At 47.3% G+C, this 15,743-nt stretch overlaps 1 protein-coding gene across 1 annotated transcript in view; it reads right to left on the bottom strand.

Moving 5' to 3' along the window:
- LOC146808453 (transient receptor potential cation channel subfamily M member 2-like) overlaps positions 1-15,743 on the bottom strand; it is a 2,757,229-nt gene that overhangs the window by 222,594 nt on the left and 2,518,892 nt on the right. The gene's annotated exons all lie outside the window — the stretch shown is intronic.

The following is a 15,743-nucleotide window of genomic DNA, read 5'->3' as shown; positions in this document are numbered from 1 at the left end:
GCATGGACACCAAGTCTTTGGTGACCAAGAGTGTGAATAACATTCACGAGCGGCAGACGTTCTTTAAATTCTGCCACTCGAACCCAAAGCGTTTTATGCTTAATTGTGCTACCTTTGGAATCGCGATATTCATTTTGAGACCAAAAATGTAGATTGTCGTTGTAGGACTGAACACAATAAAAGGAGTCACTCACTTTAAGAGTAGTGACCCTAGGATGAGCAAACTCTAGTGCAAGCACCAGAGCCCGGAGCTCTGCCAACTGTGCGGTACAATCACCCAATGACTGCGTATGCACGACATCAGATTGGAAATCACCATTTACGAATGTTCCCATCACAATTGCGCAGGCCGCTAAATAAGCATGCTTCGATCCAATCACCGGTTGCGCCGAACCGTCCGTGTAAATGACACAATGGTAATCCTCGAGCGGGCGCAAAGACAGAGGAGCCGGATAAACTAATTCATACTGCAAATACTCCTGAGTCTGTAACGAGGCATCAAAGATATAGGTGACATCTGGCGATGTCAAAGAAGTGGCCCATTAGGTACACTTGCTTTCGTCACTGCCTCAAGGGCAGGATATGGTGTGACAACCAACATGCGTTTCCCCTGTGACAGCGCTCGTTCTTTGAGAATCGCTATCTGAACAGCCGTCAGAACTTTTTCGACAGAGGAAAAACGCAGTTCAGCAGAAGTGTACAAGTGTGACTTGTATGCAATGGGGACGGTGTCGCCCTCATTGAACGTTAAGTACGTGAAACCCACTACCCCTGGCACTATTCTTATGAACAGGTTTGTGCGGTTATCACGTGTCAGTAAGTATTTTGAAGCACGAAGATCAGCTTGCAAAGATTGCAAAATAGCTGAATGTTCTAGCTGCCAGCATGATTTGGAAAAAGTAGGTTGTACTAAGGCATAAAGCGGCTTGATACGCTGGGCATAATCAGGTATGTACGTTCTGCCAAAATTCAGAAAGCCCAGTAAAGACTGTAATTTTTTCAGTGTTGTAGGAGCAAGCAGGCAAGCGCGCTTCTCGAGAAATTGAGGAGCCAGTCCTCGACCTTCATTGTTGAGCTCGTAGCCCAAAAACAACACTGTAAATTCCGCAATGTGAGACTTCGCAAAATTAAATTTGTAACCAACGTCTGCTAACATCACAATAATGCGATCAACGCGACACAGATGCGGTCACAACTCGTCGTCTGTGAGAGAGATATCATCAACATACGAGTACGCATCCGGGTCTACGCTCTCTAGAAGAGAGACTATTTTTGTAGCCCATGGCTAGTCTTGTAAACTGTTTTTGTTTGCCCCCTGAAGTAAACGCTGTCCACTGACTGCTAAGAGAGGACAGATTATGGCTATAAAAGCCATTGGAAATGTCAAGTGTGGTTTTAAACCTCTTGCTCACGAGACTATCGACGAGAGCCGAGCTATGAGTATTCTGTACCGCGCATGTCCGGCAATGAGAATTCAAATGCCGGTAATCCAAAACTAGGCGGTACGACCCGTCAGGCTTCGTCACAGTGAATAAAGGATTATTCATTGGGGACACACAAGTTTCAATTACACCCTGATATTCCAATTGTTCAAGGATTGTAGCGACGTGAGATCTTGCTTCACGCCGCATGGGATATTGGGGTTGTGGCTGGGGCATGGACCGCAATGGAATCTCATGGCTGGGGGACAATTTATCCCAGCCTACCTGAGTACGATACAGAGCCGGTGCTAGCACCAGAGCCCACTCCTCAGCGAACTTTTTAGCGTGTTCCTTTGGCACTGTGTGCGCAAAGGACGGGAGGATTACTAAAATCTAAAATCTAAAATGAAAGCTGGGGGCCAGTCTGTCTCCGCGAGGAGAATATCATAAGAAGTTGTCAACTGATCCCAAAAAATCCCTTTTATTGTGCGTTGTATGTCACCTTCAATTAAAAGGACTATGTAATATAGTCTGTCAGGGGGAGCCACTCTAGTGTCTGCAGTTTCTACAGTAACGAACGTGTCAGTTGCTGTCACCTCCAGATATGGACGCAGTGCTTGTCGCACTATGGTAACTTCCGCTGCGCTGTCTAGCAGCGTTAGAGCCCATGTCAGGTTCCGAAGCTGCGTCAGCACTATCTGTGGCATACCTTGCTGTTAGCGCAGCAACTTTCTTCTTTTGAAACGGGGGTCGTTGACGTGCAAACTCGTCCTGCTTGCCTTTACCTTCAGTCTGGTGGGACTGCTCACGTCCTTGTGGGGCACCCCGACCTTTGCCACCGCCTCCGGACTATGAAGCCGATGTTTCCTGTGAAGAACGAGGAGAACGTTGTTCAGAAACCTGAAATCGATCAGGTGACTTAATAGTAGATCGATCACGCAGATCATATGTGCGTTCGCTACTTGACTGTACGGGAGAGGCAGGACGAGACCCCTGTTTCTGTTGCTGCTTTCCCTGTTTCTTGCTACGCCAATTTTGTTTCGGAATATTTGGACGCTCGTCTTTACCAGACGAACCTGCCTTAGTCTGCTGTACTAAATCAGGAATTATCACAGTTGGTTTAACACCTAAAGCGCTACGTCCAACTTGTTTATAGGCATTTGCGATAATTTTCGTGAACTCCCTCGGCTTGTCGTCTTCGTTCACTGCGTCTAACTTATTAATCACTTGGAATTGCATAGCATCTCCTTTGAGGTTGCCCATAATCATGGTAGTAACCACATCGAACACTCCGACAAGCCGCATTCCCAATTCTATGGCTGCCTCCGCACCGTGATTCTTCTGAACACGTTTAATAACGGATGGCAGCACGGACAGAGACGGAGTGCCGAAGCACTTCGAATATGTCGCAGCAAAGACCTTGCCCCAGTTGGCACAATCGGCCATATCCGGGACCAAGTCTTTCGGCAAACTAATGGTAAGTATCCTGTGTTTCTCCACAGGAGTTGTATTCGGAAAAACCGCTTCTAGCTGGTCAAATTTCTCAGCAAGCCAATAAGGGAATTCATCCCTATTTTGGGGGCGCTTGCCCATAACCAAATTAACCATAACAGGACTAATAACCACTGCGTGGTGGTCTGTTGGTTGTCCCGCAACAGCAGGTGCGCCCACCTGCACGTTGCGTGACACGTACTGCACTAAAGCCCTATGTACTGTAATAAGTGTGAGAAGTTGGCCTGATGTATGATGTCACTAGTTCTAGTGTACACCTTATATCAGTCCAAACAACCCTTATGGTGATTGGTTGTAAAGTCAACCTTATAGACCAGCTATCCTAGTGGTAGCATGGACAAGAGCAGTCTTAGGCTAAACTCTGAATGGCATGTGAAGCCAGCTGTGATACCATATATAATCCCTTGAATACCAAATGAAAGGACACCACAACAGATATATATATAAAATAAAGTGTATTTATTCTAGTCAAACCCTCAGCACTCTTTATGAGATTCGAGGTAAGTACAACACAGTCTTATTCAAGCATACATTAAATCACACAGGTAAGTAATACAGTTAGGCCCTAGGGGCCACGCAAACCATATACTAAGAAAGTGGTATAAGGACCACTGTCACGGAAATAGGATAGGCCTAGGCCTAGGGAATCGCTGGGGCTACACTACACTACCAACAGTTAGGAAGTGGGAGGCCCACGGGATTCAGGTGCAGAGTGGAAACACTCACGCGTAATGCGTAAAAGTCAATAGAATCACTAGCAGTTAGAAATAAGCAGTTTTAGGACACTTCTGGTAAAGCTAGAAAGTCGAGACTCGGAAACTAGACCCTAGGATAGTCATTACCCTTGTGAGCACCGAAGTACCCAAGTTACCTAGCCCACGGGCTGCGGGTGCATAGGTGTGAACTTGCGTCGGGTTTCGTCTTGGACTTCTATGGATGCCTGAAGGAAAGTTGCTGACAGGCAGTCAGTGCAGAGTGTCCGGTGGATCCCAAGGCCGGGATCAAGAAGGAAGGGTACCTGCAAGCAGAAGGGACAGAGTCAAGGTCACTAGCCAGTGACCACGTGGAACCAGGAAGGAACCAGGCGTGTCGTGAAGATGGCAGGTGAAGGGTGAAGCTTGTCGCTGCAGCCACGGGTACCAGGAGACGTCGAGGACGACCAGGACCAGGAGGCGAGCTGTCCCACGAAGGCTCTTGCTGTCGGCGGCGTCGAAGTTGAACTAGGACTCACCAAGCCTTGGCAAGCGGAACCCACGAAGAACGGAGGACTTGCTTCTGGTGCAGACCAGGAAGGTCTGGGGGGCTTCTCTTTTGCAAGGAAGCGGGAGCCAGTCTGGAGGAGCCAAACCAGCAGTGAAGATTTCAAGGTGTGTCGTCACAGAGGCCGCTAGCCAACGGGCAAGCAACCGGACAGACGCGGCAAGAAGGAAAATGCAGAAGGGCCCCACGCAGGACTCGTGGAGTGTGGGGGACTGATCTTCGGAGCAGATGGTGCTTGGGGTTGGGGCTTCTCAATCTCCGGTGCACAACTTCGAGGGTACCTCAGAAGCTGCGCTGGAAGATACTCGCCACTTTTCCCAGGTAGCCGGTCCCACGTCTCTCGTCGCCTCCACGGATCTCAGCTCGGCTGTGGATGTGGATCAGGGTCGGAGAAGTCTGGAAGTCAAGGCTCTGGTCGGGCTCTGCAGTCGGTCCCTCGTAGAACTTCAGCAAAGCAAAGGGTAAGTCTCTTGATGGTGCCTGTTTACACAGGGTAGCCACTCCTTGGCCACAAGGGAAATTCTTCAGTCTTCTTCTTTCGTCGAATTTCGAAGGTCCAGAGTTTCTGTTCAAGTTGCAGGTTCAGGATAATCTAATCTCCTGGGGCCCAGCTACCACTCTTATACTAATCTGGGGGGCTGGGTTGCCTGCTAGGTCACGCCTTATGGGTGGGACCTGGGAGGGGGGTGGTTACACCCCCTTCCCTTTGTCCAGTTTCGCGCCAGGACTGGGGCTGGTTTGCCCCAGCACCGGTTTGAACTGGACTATGCATGGAGCACCTTGTGTGCCCCAGGCAGTGTCTCGTTTCTTTCATCCCTCCCTGCCCCAATACACTAAGGCCTGTCTGGGGTGGTGCTCGCACCTCCCAAGGCAGGAAACCTATTGTCCAAGCCTCCCTTGCCGGGATCACTCCCAGCAGCAGGAGGTCAGACTTGTGTCGTGGCAGCAGCATACATTTTGTGATGCTGGGGCTCTGGTTAACTTTAACCGGGTAAGTAGGTTACAACATGTCTTCTCCCTCTAGAAGGGAGGGACAATATCCTCATCCCCAGAAATGGGATGGGGGCATTATTCCAAAGTGTTAGACACCTTACACAACATGTTTTGATAAAGCCAAACCATAGTTACCATAACTGTTTAAGATTATAAGGCACTTTAAGAGTATATGGTAGGCTATATCATAGAACAGCTATAAGGACATGGTTCCGAAAGCTGCAGACAGGCTCAGCTCATGCTAGAGCACCATCTCACATGTTACCAAGCACTCTGCCTCCAGGATTGTTAAGGCCTGCCATAGGAGTGGCTGATAGGTACACATGTATCTATATATAAGATAGGTATAGGAATGCTACACCTAAGCAAGGGGTGATTACACGACCTTGCCCCAGCTGAGTGATCAGCCAGTTGTGTCATAATGGAAGGCCAGGCCAGGGGTGGCATAATACATGCTGCAGCCCCTGGTAGGCCTAGGGTACACCTATGCCCTGGGTACCTAAGGTACACTGTACAGGGGCCAATAAGGTGATCCTATCCAAATGGGTTATGCACCTAAAGTACATAGTATCAATTTAGAGAGAGAACAGCAGGGCTGTGGGTCTGGTTAGCAGGCCCACAGCCACATCTAAGTCGAAAACCAGTAAAGCAAAAGCAAAAAGTAGGGGTGAACATAGAAAGCAGACCCTACTCTCCTACACAACCCCCCCCCCAAACTTAGGGACATTAAACTAATCTTGACCAGTTGAGTCTTCATGTTCTAAGTGGAAATATCTGGAGAGTAGGGTCTGCTTTCTATGTTCACCCCCACTTTTTGCTTTTGCTTTACTGGTTTTCGACTTAGATGTGGCTGTGGGCCTGCTAACCAGACCCCCGGTAATGCCTTATCTGGTAGAGACTCTATCTATCCACAGATTCCTTACCTTAGTCTACTCTAGACCGCAAGCATCAGGCTGGATCCAGAAACTTTTGGTGACCGGCACCCCTGGACGCCAGTAGGTGGCATTGTTCGGCTCTACGTGACTTTGTCGTCCGTGGCGAAAGTGACGTGAGTGGTATCTATATAGGCTTCACCCTAGCAGGCTGATGTCAGTTTCTTTTCACTATGTTCCATGCCAGAAGCATTCTCGGCAGTGACAAACAGATCTAACCAAGGCTCTCCTCACCCTTGAAAGAGGCCTTGCGCCACCTCTGGATGCAGATGTCATTTGTGATCTGTTAAAAATAGAAAAAGAGGCAACCCAGTAACCCAAGGACCTGGGATGGACAATTATTAAATAATAAAGTGGTCCCTATGGGGGTAGCATAGCCCTTGACTACCACGGCAATAAGGAATGAATGAATGTAATTAATAAAGCGCTAACTCCTGCCGGTGGGCGTCTTGGCGCTATAGAAAACGGATGTAGCTGCAGAACTGTTAGAAACTAATCTAGCAGATGGTCAGGTGCCTTCTAGCCCTGTGAGAAAAGCCAGGTCTTCACTGCATTTCTGAAAGTGAGTTAAGAGGAAGCCGCTTTTAGTGTCAGTGGAAGGCTATTCCAAAGCACAGCTGTGGTCCTGAAAAAACTCTTCTCACCCCAGGTGGTCCTCCTAAATGAGGGGACAGTCAGGTTCATGGCAGAGCCTGAACGAAGCATCCGCCCTGGGACGTACCATTTGAGCTTCTCCCTGAAACGGGCTGGCCTCAGTCCGAGCAGTGATTTATAGACCAGACAGAGAGCCTTAAACCTACAGCAATGTCTGACTGGCAGGCACTGGAGGTTTCTGAAAGCTCCTCTAGCTGGCCTCTTCAGGAGACCTGATGCATGTGCTAAATGCCAGGCCAGAATGTTTTCGGGTTTTGCTAGTGACATCACAATTTGGGTGTCATCAGCATAAGATGCCAAGAAGAAATGAGAATTTTTGATGATTGTCACCATTGTCACCAGTGGCGTAACGTAGGGATTATATTGAGTGTTGGGCTCAATGCCAAGCCCTGGGGGACTCCACAAGGCAGGGAGAAGGGCCTAGATGTAAACCTGTCCAGCGTCACACATTGTTGTCTATTTTGTTTATTTATTTATTTATTTTGAGGGTTTTATATAGCGCGAACAAGACCCTTGCGGGTAACAGAGCGCTTTACAGTCAAATGGAGAACCCAGGTGTAGCAAACAAAGATATTGGTGAACAGCTATGAAAAGCATATATAAGACTAAAATGACAGCTATGCATCACACAGACATAGATAGATATAATGTACAGTAAGGCTAGCAATAGGCCAGAGTTCACGTGAATTTGGCCATGAGGATCGCTTTCACTTCTTTCCTGAAGTAGGCCGATGACGGGTTCGTTCTTGTTTCAGTGGGCAAAGCGTTCCAAATCCTAGGGGCCATACCAGAGAATGAACTGATATATGTTTTTTTCTTGACAAATCGTTGTGATTTTAGAAGAAGTGCCTTGGCACTCCTGGAGGCTCTGCTGCCTGAAGAGAGCTCCAGTTTCTGAGCTAGGTAGAGTGGGGAATTGTGGTGTAGGGCTTTGTGTGTCAAACAGGCGATTTTAAGATGAATTCTAGCTTCAAATGGTAGCCAGTTGAGGGCTCTCAGGTCAGGGGATATGTGAGAGTTTCTCTTTGAACCAGTGATGAGTCTCGCAGCTGAGTTGATAGTGGCTCTTAGAGGGGCTGTCGATGACCTTGGGAGGCTGCATAGGGTTACCGCCCCGTATTCCACTCTAGGTATAACTAGGGCTTGCACTGCTTGTTTGAAATCGACGGCTGGCAGAAAGGGTTTCAGTTTTTGTAGGCTGTTCAGGTGGAAGTTGGCTCCTTTTGTGGACGCGCTGATATGTTTCTGCATCTTTAAGTTGCTGTCTAGCGTTATCCCTAGTGATTTTGCTGAGTCAACGATGAGAGATTGTCCTTTGAGAGCTGTTAAGTGCTTCAGCCAGTCCAGGATAGAGGGAGTTTTGTTAGGGGGAGCGATTAAGAGGAATTCCGTTTTTAGGGCGTTAAGTTTCAAATGGTTTTCGGCCAGCCATGTTTGGGTTTTTAGAAGGGTGGAGTTGAGAGATTTGATGTCATCAAGTGAGTGGATCTCGATGTAGATTTGAGTGTCGTCTGCATACATATGGAAGTGAATCTTGGCAAGGTTGAGAAGATCGGTAAGGAGTTCCATAAAAAGGTTGAAGAGGGTCGGTGAGAGGGAGGAGGCTTGTGGAACTCCTAAAGTGACTGGTATGGGGTTGGACAGTGATTGGTTGACCTTAAATCTTTGGGATCTGTTATGAAGGAAAGAAGCGAACCAGTTAAGTACAGTAACAGACAAGCCCATTCTGTGTTTAAGGAGTTGAAGCATGTTTTCGTGTTTGACGGTGTCAAATGCTGACGATAGGTCAAGAAGGATGAGTAAGCAGGCCTCGTTTTGGTCCAGGATTTGTAGAGCATTGTCAATTATATGTGTCATGGCTGATTCGGTACTGTGACCTGCACGGAAGCCTGACTGAAATTGGTTAAGCAGGTTGAATTGATCAATGTGCCTGTTAAGCTGCAAGTAAACACATTTTTCCAGGAGTTTGGCTAGCATGGGTATGTTAGAGATCGGACAATAGTTATTAGGGTCCGAGGGGTCAGCTGTTGTTTTCTTTAGGATAGGCGACACCTGACCTGTTTTCAGGCTGTCTGGAATGAGACCTTGAAGGAGGGACGTATTTATGATCTTGGTCCAGAGAGGTAGTACAAGGGGAATGAAGTCTTTTAAATAATTGGCCGGGAGCGGGTCTGTGAAGTGATTGGAGGGTTTCAGTGAGGTTGGCACCTTTAATATGGCGTTTTCACTGTAAGTGTTGAAGAGGGACCAAGTGGCGTTGTTTTTGAGGTTGAATTTTGGGAGGATGTTAGTTTGTGCACCAGCCAGTGGCACAGATGAGTTCTTGTCCAAGTCAGAGATGGATAATAGGTCCTTGAGTAGATCTGATTTTATGGATTCAGTTTTAGAAGCGAAGAAGGAGGCAAATTCTTCACAGGTGAGAAGAGAAAAAGGGATGGCGTTCGGAAGACTGGGTGTGTTCTTGGTTTGGGTATTGATAAGATCGAAGAGCTTTTTGGGGCGGTTCTTGGCTTGACCTAGTTGAGTCCTGAAGAAGTCGGTTTTAGATTTCCTGATTTTCCTAAAATAGGAGTTTCTGGATTGTTTTAGGAGCTTGAGGTGGTCAGCTGAGGGTGCAGCTCTCCAACGCCGTTCAATTAATCTGAGAGAGCGTCTATCTTCATTTAGCCTCCCATCGTACCAAGGTTTTGAGTTTTTTGTGGAAGCTCTTTTTAGTTGAAGCGGTGCTATGTTATCAAGAAGGTTGTTCATGGAGTGAAAGTAGTGATTGGTCAGCCCCTGGACATCGTTTAGGTCATCCGGGGGATAAAGATGGTTAGGGTTAGTAGATGCTAAAGGGATAGAGCCAACGTTTTTCAGGTTTCTCTTCCAGATCTTAGATCTCAGGGGTTGTGTTGGGAGACGTTTGACCTCTTCCAAGACTTGGAAAGAGATAATGTGATGGTCAGACCAATCGCATGGGAGGATAGAGTTGAGGTGTGTGGAGTCCACATTTGATATTACTAGGTCGAGAATTGCACCTTTGTCGTGTGTAGGGCTGTTACATATTTGGATGAGATTAAGGTAGCCAAGAAAGCTTGGATGAGATCTAATGCTGTATCCTTCGCATATGATGAGCTAAAATCTCTTGTTCGACCGTATCAAACGCTGCAGAGAGATCCAGCAAAATCAAGCCCGCCATTCCTGCCCTATCAAGCAGTTCCCATATATCCTCCATGGCTACCACCAGAGCAGACTCCGTGCTACAGTTTTTCCTGAACCCATGTTGTGTATAGTCCAGTAGTGAGTTTTCCTCTAAATACTCTGAGAGTTGTTTATTTGTTACTTTCTACGCCAACTTGGCGGCAAAGGGGAGTCTTGATATAGGGCAATAGTTGTTCAGGTCCAGAGCATTCAGATTGCCTTTTGTAACAGGGGCAGAACAGAGGCACGTTTCCAGTGTATAGGGAAGGTTCCCCCTGCATACATATTGTTAAGGTTTAGCCCCAAATATTGTGCCACTTGTGCAGGGATCATGTGCATTATTTTTGGAGGACAGGAGTCTTGTGGAGCACCAGATTTGATTAATGGAATTAACTTTGTAAGTTGTCCTTCGGAAGGGGCCCTAACGGTAGAGAATCTGATTTTACCTAATGTGGCAATTGAGGAGTGCCCATCCTGTTGACCGGCTGCCCTGCCAGCAGTAAATCTGTTAAAAATGTTAGCAACATTGTTATGGAAGGGTAAGCCCCCCGCATTGCCACACAGAATGCTTTGACACCTTGAGTTGGTTTGACGGTGGAATTGGGCTTCCTGATATGAAAAGGTATTATTGGGCCTCACAGCTCGTTGCCATCAATCAATGCCAATATAGACGGAACGATGACCCGGCCTTTTGGATAGACTGATGGCTCCTCCCAGGAGGCGGCTTCGAGGGGGCGTTGTATAGCAAATCTCCGATATCCGTCCTGTCCAGTCCGACCAAACATGTTGTGCAAGTATGGAAAGACGCTACTAGAAGCCTGGGTTGGGAGAGCAAGCTCACTAGGGCCACACCGCTCTGACACTGTGACCGACCGGTTGGGTCGATTGTCGCGTTCCCATGGGTTCGATAAATGGGAAATCATTGGTATCTCCAGAATTGGAGACCTATGGAAATCGGGCGAAGTCATACCATTCTACCGATTGAAGCAAGAATACGAAATGGCCAATTCTGAACAGTTTCGGTATCTCCAAATCAGGCACGCTTTGCTTGCAGTTCTCCCTAAAGGGGCTGACCTCCCTGAGTCCTCTCCGCTGGAGGACAGGATCTTAGATGGCGATTTGCCTAAGAAGGCTATATCTCTCATATATAGAAAGCTCATTAACAACATGCCGATCCCCTGATCCGCCTCAGAAGTAAATGGGACCACGACGTGGCTGGGCTGGATGACGAGGAGTGGCGGGCTGCAGTGGCATCCCTGCGGGAGCTTGCCATTTCTTCTAGACTCCGATTGGTCCAACTGAAAATCCTTCACAGAACATATTTGTCTGGATCCTCTTTGGTTCATACGGGCAGTAATTGTGTACGACAATGTGGGCAAGAGGGCACCTTTATTCACACACTGTGGGAATGTGCTATAATACAGAAATTTTGGGAGGGAGTGGTACGTATGGTGGAGGAGGCGTTGGGACAACAGATACCATGTAACAACAAATTGATTTTATTGAACATTTGGGACCCCATGGACCTCAGTGCTAAGGAGAGAATTTGGGTGTTTCTGGGCTTCATGGTGGCCAAGCGAAACATTGCACGTCTTTGGAGGGCCCCGAACTCACCCAGCATTGCCGATTGGGCCAAGGAAATGGACTGGTGTATGGTGATGGAAGTTCCTATTTATGCCTCTAGGGGGTGCCCGACGAAATGGTCATAAATATAGGGGTCATGGAACACTTTGAGGGGATATAAATGTGGGCCAGAGCTAGGATCTGCCCACGTTTCAGTTACGAATGCCAGATCTGCGCACTGCGCTTGAACTAAGTCAGAGAACTCTAGATGATGTTTCACTGGGGACCTAGTGTTCAGTAGCACGAAGGTATTGGACTGACGCATTTCCTATTTTGCTGGGCAGTGCCCCCGTATAAGCTGAGTTGTTTGCCAGATTGGGTCTAGGCACCCTGTTTGGTTGGGGCGAGCGAATTGAGGAGGGGTCCGGGCAGGAATATTAAAACTGATGTCCGAAGGGCCTTTACCATACGATCTCAGTGCCAGTAGAGCATCCCGAGAGTAACTAATGATACCTGATGTGTCTTGGGCCAAACGACCAGGGGGACGGAAGCTGGGCTCGCTCCAAGCGTGGATGGGCTCAGACGGGCTTGCCTTTGTCGCGCCCTCTGCATGTCGGTGCAATCCTCTCATTTTATGGTCGGAGGCAAAGAGCAATGGAAGGAGACTAGACCGTCTCACTTCCAAGATGGTATCTGGAGAATAGCCCGGCAGAAGTGAGTGCAAGCCACGCCAAAGCAAACCTCTCTCCACTCAATCAGCAAACAATCTGCTGCGGTGGACCGGGGTGAAAAGGAGGCAAGATAGCAATCGTTTGATGTGGTGAGCATCTTACAAATGCTTGAAAGCAGGTAATTAGGACGGGTAATTAAAAGATAAAAACTTCCAATAAAGTTAAAAGATAAAAACTCGAAATAAAGTAAAAAGGGATTTTCATGCACACTACCAGGGCAGGTACCTTTCTGCAGCTTACCCGCTGGGCATCAGCGCCATGCTCTTTTTTAATGGTCAGAGGCAAATAGCAATGGAAGGAGACTAGAGCGTCTCACTTCCAAGATGGTGTCTGGAGAATGCCCCGGCAGAAGTGAGTGCAAGCCACGCCAAACCAAACCTCCCTCCACTCAATCAGCAAACAATCTGCTACGGTGGACCGGGGAGAAAAGGAGGCAGGATGGCAATCGTTGGATGCGGTGAGCATCTTACAAATGCTTAAAAGCAGGTAATTAGGACGGGTAATTAAAAGATAAAAACTTCAAATAAAGTTAAAAGATAAAAACTTCAAATAAAGTAAAAAGGTACTTTCATGCCCACTAACAGGGCAGGTACCTCTCTGCAGCTTAGCTGATGTGCAGCAGCACCATCCTCCCTTTTTATGGTCAGAGGCAAAGAGCAATGGAAGGAGACTAGAGCGTTTCACTTCCAAGATGGCGTCTGGAGAATGGCCCGGCAGAAGTGAGTGCAAGCCACGCCAGACCAAACCTCCCTCCACTAAATCAGCAAACAATCTGCTGCGGTGGACCGGGGAGAAAAGGAGGCAAGATGGCAATCGTTGGATGCGGTGAGCATCTTACAAATGCTTAAAAGCAGGTAATTAGGACGAGTAATTAAAAGATAAAAACTTCAAATAAAGTTAAAAGATTCAAATTTCAAATAAAGTAAAAAGGTACTCTCATCCACACTAGCAGGGCAGGTACATTTTTGCAGCTTACCTCTCTCACATGAGTAAGTTTCAGTTATGCGTTTAGTGCATTTTTTTATACATATCTCATTTCCAAATATATAAATTAATTCACATAGTATGATATAATACTTATACAAGGTGCTTCTAAAGAGTGACGTTCCAGCGAAAGTGATATAAGGAGAATGAAAAGTGAATTATGGTATTTACAACATATATTCATGTGGCCGATAGGGACAACAGAATGTTATGAATTCTACACCAGTGAAACAAGTGTTGACATCCACCATCAAAATTGTTAAAAACACAGTCCACATATGCTATTTGTCGACGCTTCAAACTGTAAACATAGGCATTTAAAGCAGGGTCCTCATCAGAACGAAAATTAACTACACCCAAGGGATAGAGGCAGATATTTCTTCTGCCAAATAAATAATTTTCAACCATCACCATATTATGGATAATCTCTATTCAGAAAATATGTGGATATGAGTACAAATAACACATTCTTGGAATCCTACAGATTTCAAGCCACAGAGACAATAACTTCCAGAAGTAGAAAAAGGAATGTAGGCTGTGTGGTCAGGGAAAGCCCTAGCACCAGCAAACTTTCATAGTGTCATATCTGTTAGCGCCAATGACAAAATATTCTAGCCAATTCATAATCATTTTGGAAACCTAACAGTGGTAGAGTTACAAGTGTCTCATTTTATAAATTTCTGATGCTATGTCATTTCCAGGCACACTATCCCCATCACATCTGAAGCACAATGCACAAGTTACTTACCTTCGGTAACGATATATCTGTTAGAAACATTAGTTAGTTCTAGATTCCTTACCTTAGAATTACCCCCAGGCGTCAGACTGGATCCGGAAATATTTTTTGTCAGCAGTACCTCTGCGCGTCGGAAGGTGGCGTTGCTCGGCTCTGCATTCGTCGTCGGGGTTGTGGTCGCCGGGATGACATCGCGGCAGCTACTTATACGCTGGCCTCGTGCGCTGACGTCAGTTCTGTACACGACTTTCCGCACCAGAAACACAGAGCAATGCAAGACACTGATCACTGGTGCACAAGACTAGGGCCCTGAAAGAATATCCTTAACCCTAGAAATCAGTTCGCATGAACGGGGAGGATGGGTGGGGCGGTAAGGAATCTATGACTAACTAATGTTTCTTAAAGATATATCGTTACGGAAGGTAAGTAACTTGTGCATCTGAAAGAAACACGTTAGTTATAGATTCCTTACCTTAGAATAGATACCCCCGCAATACCAACCCCGGAGGTGGGGCTGCGAACCAAGATCACACCAGAAAGTCCTGGAGAACAGAATGGCCAAAGAAGACGTCTCTCCGGACTTGGCTGTCCAGGCAGTAGTGTTTGGTGAACGTGTGCAGCGATGCCCACGTGGCGGCCTGACAGATGTCATTCAGAGGAAGTCCTCTTCCCAAGGCAAGAATGGCTGCCGTCGCCCTGGTGGAGTGAGCGTGTAGCCCAACTGGAGGCTCCTTTTTAGCCAGAGAGTAACAAGCCTTAATACACACCACGACCCATCGAGAAATGGTGCTTTTGTGTATGGCCCGACCCTTCTTTGCACCCACGTAGCCAACAAAAAGTTTATCATCCACCCAGAACTGTTTTGTGCTATCCAGATAGAAGGAGAGCGCACGTTTTGGGTCCAGATGGTAGAGCCTCTCTTCTTCCTTTGAAGGATGCGGAGGCGGAAAGAAGGTGGGCAGAGTAATGGTCTGCCCGATATGGAAGGAAGTGACCACCTTAGGAAGAAAGGATGGATGGGTCCAGAGAACCACATTTTCCGGATGAACAGACAAGAAAGGAGGTTTTGAAGAAAGAGCCTGGAGCTCACTCACCCTTCTAGCGGAAGTGATGGCTATCAGGAAAGCAGTTTTAAGAGTTAAAGATGTAAAGGAAAGTTATGAAGCGGCTCAAAAGGAGCGCACATTAAAAAAGTTAGCACAAGATTCAAGTCCCACTGAGGCATAATGAATGGAATTGGAGGAAAAAGATGTGTTAAGCCTTTCAAGAAACAGTTAACTACCAGGGACTGGTCTGGCAGCTGAAGGAAGGCAGATATGGCAGAAAGGTAGCCTGTGATAGTGCCCAGAGCAGAGCCCTGCTGGGCCAAAGAGAGAAGGAACAAGAGTACTTCAGAAAGAGGGGCAGAAAGGGGAGCCACTGTCTTTGCTGTGCACCATTCCACAAATTTGTTCCACCTGCAGGCGTATACCTTCTTTGTGGAGGGACGCCTGGCTGCCAATATTACGTCACAAACTTCAGGAGGCAGGTCGAAAGACGTCAACTGCCACTGCTCAATCCGCACGCAAGGAGTTGGAGACCGGACAGGTTCGGGTGGAGGACCGTCCCCTGCTGCTGCGACAGAAGATCCTCCCAAAGAGGCATTCTGATCGGAGGATCGATGGCCATGTTGAGCAGCTCGAGATACCAGATTCTTCATGCCAAATCTGGAGCCACAAAAATGACTTGGGCCCGGTCGCGCATGATCTTCTTCAGCACTCTGGGCAGAAGTGGT

The sequence above is a fragment of the Triturus cristatus genome, chromosome 8 (genome assembly GCF_964204655.1).
Source record: "Triturus cristatus chromosome 8, aTriCri1.1, whole genome shotgun sequence".
Taxonomy (NCBI): domain Eukaryota; kingdom Metazoa; phylum Chordata; class Amphibia; order Caudata; family Salamandridae; genus Triturus; species Triturus cristatus.
The sequence above is the reverse complement of the archived record's forward strand: the minus strand, read 5'-3'. Positions and strand labels throughout refer to the sequence as shown.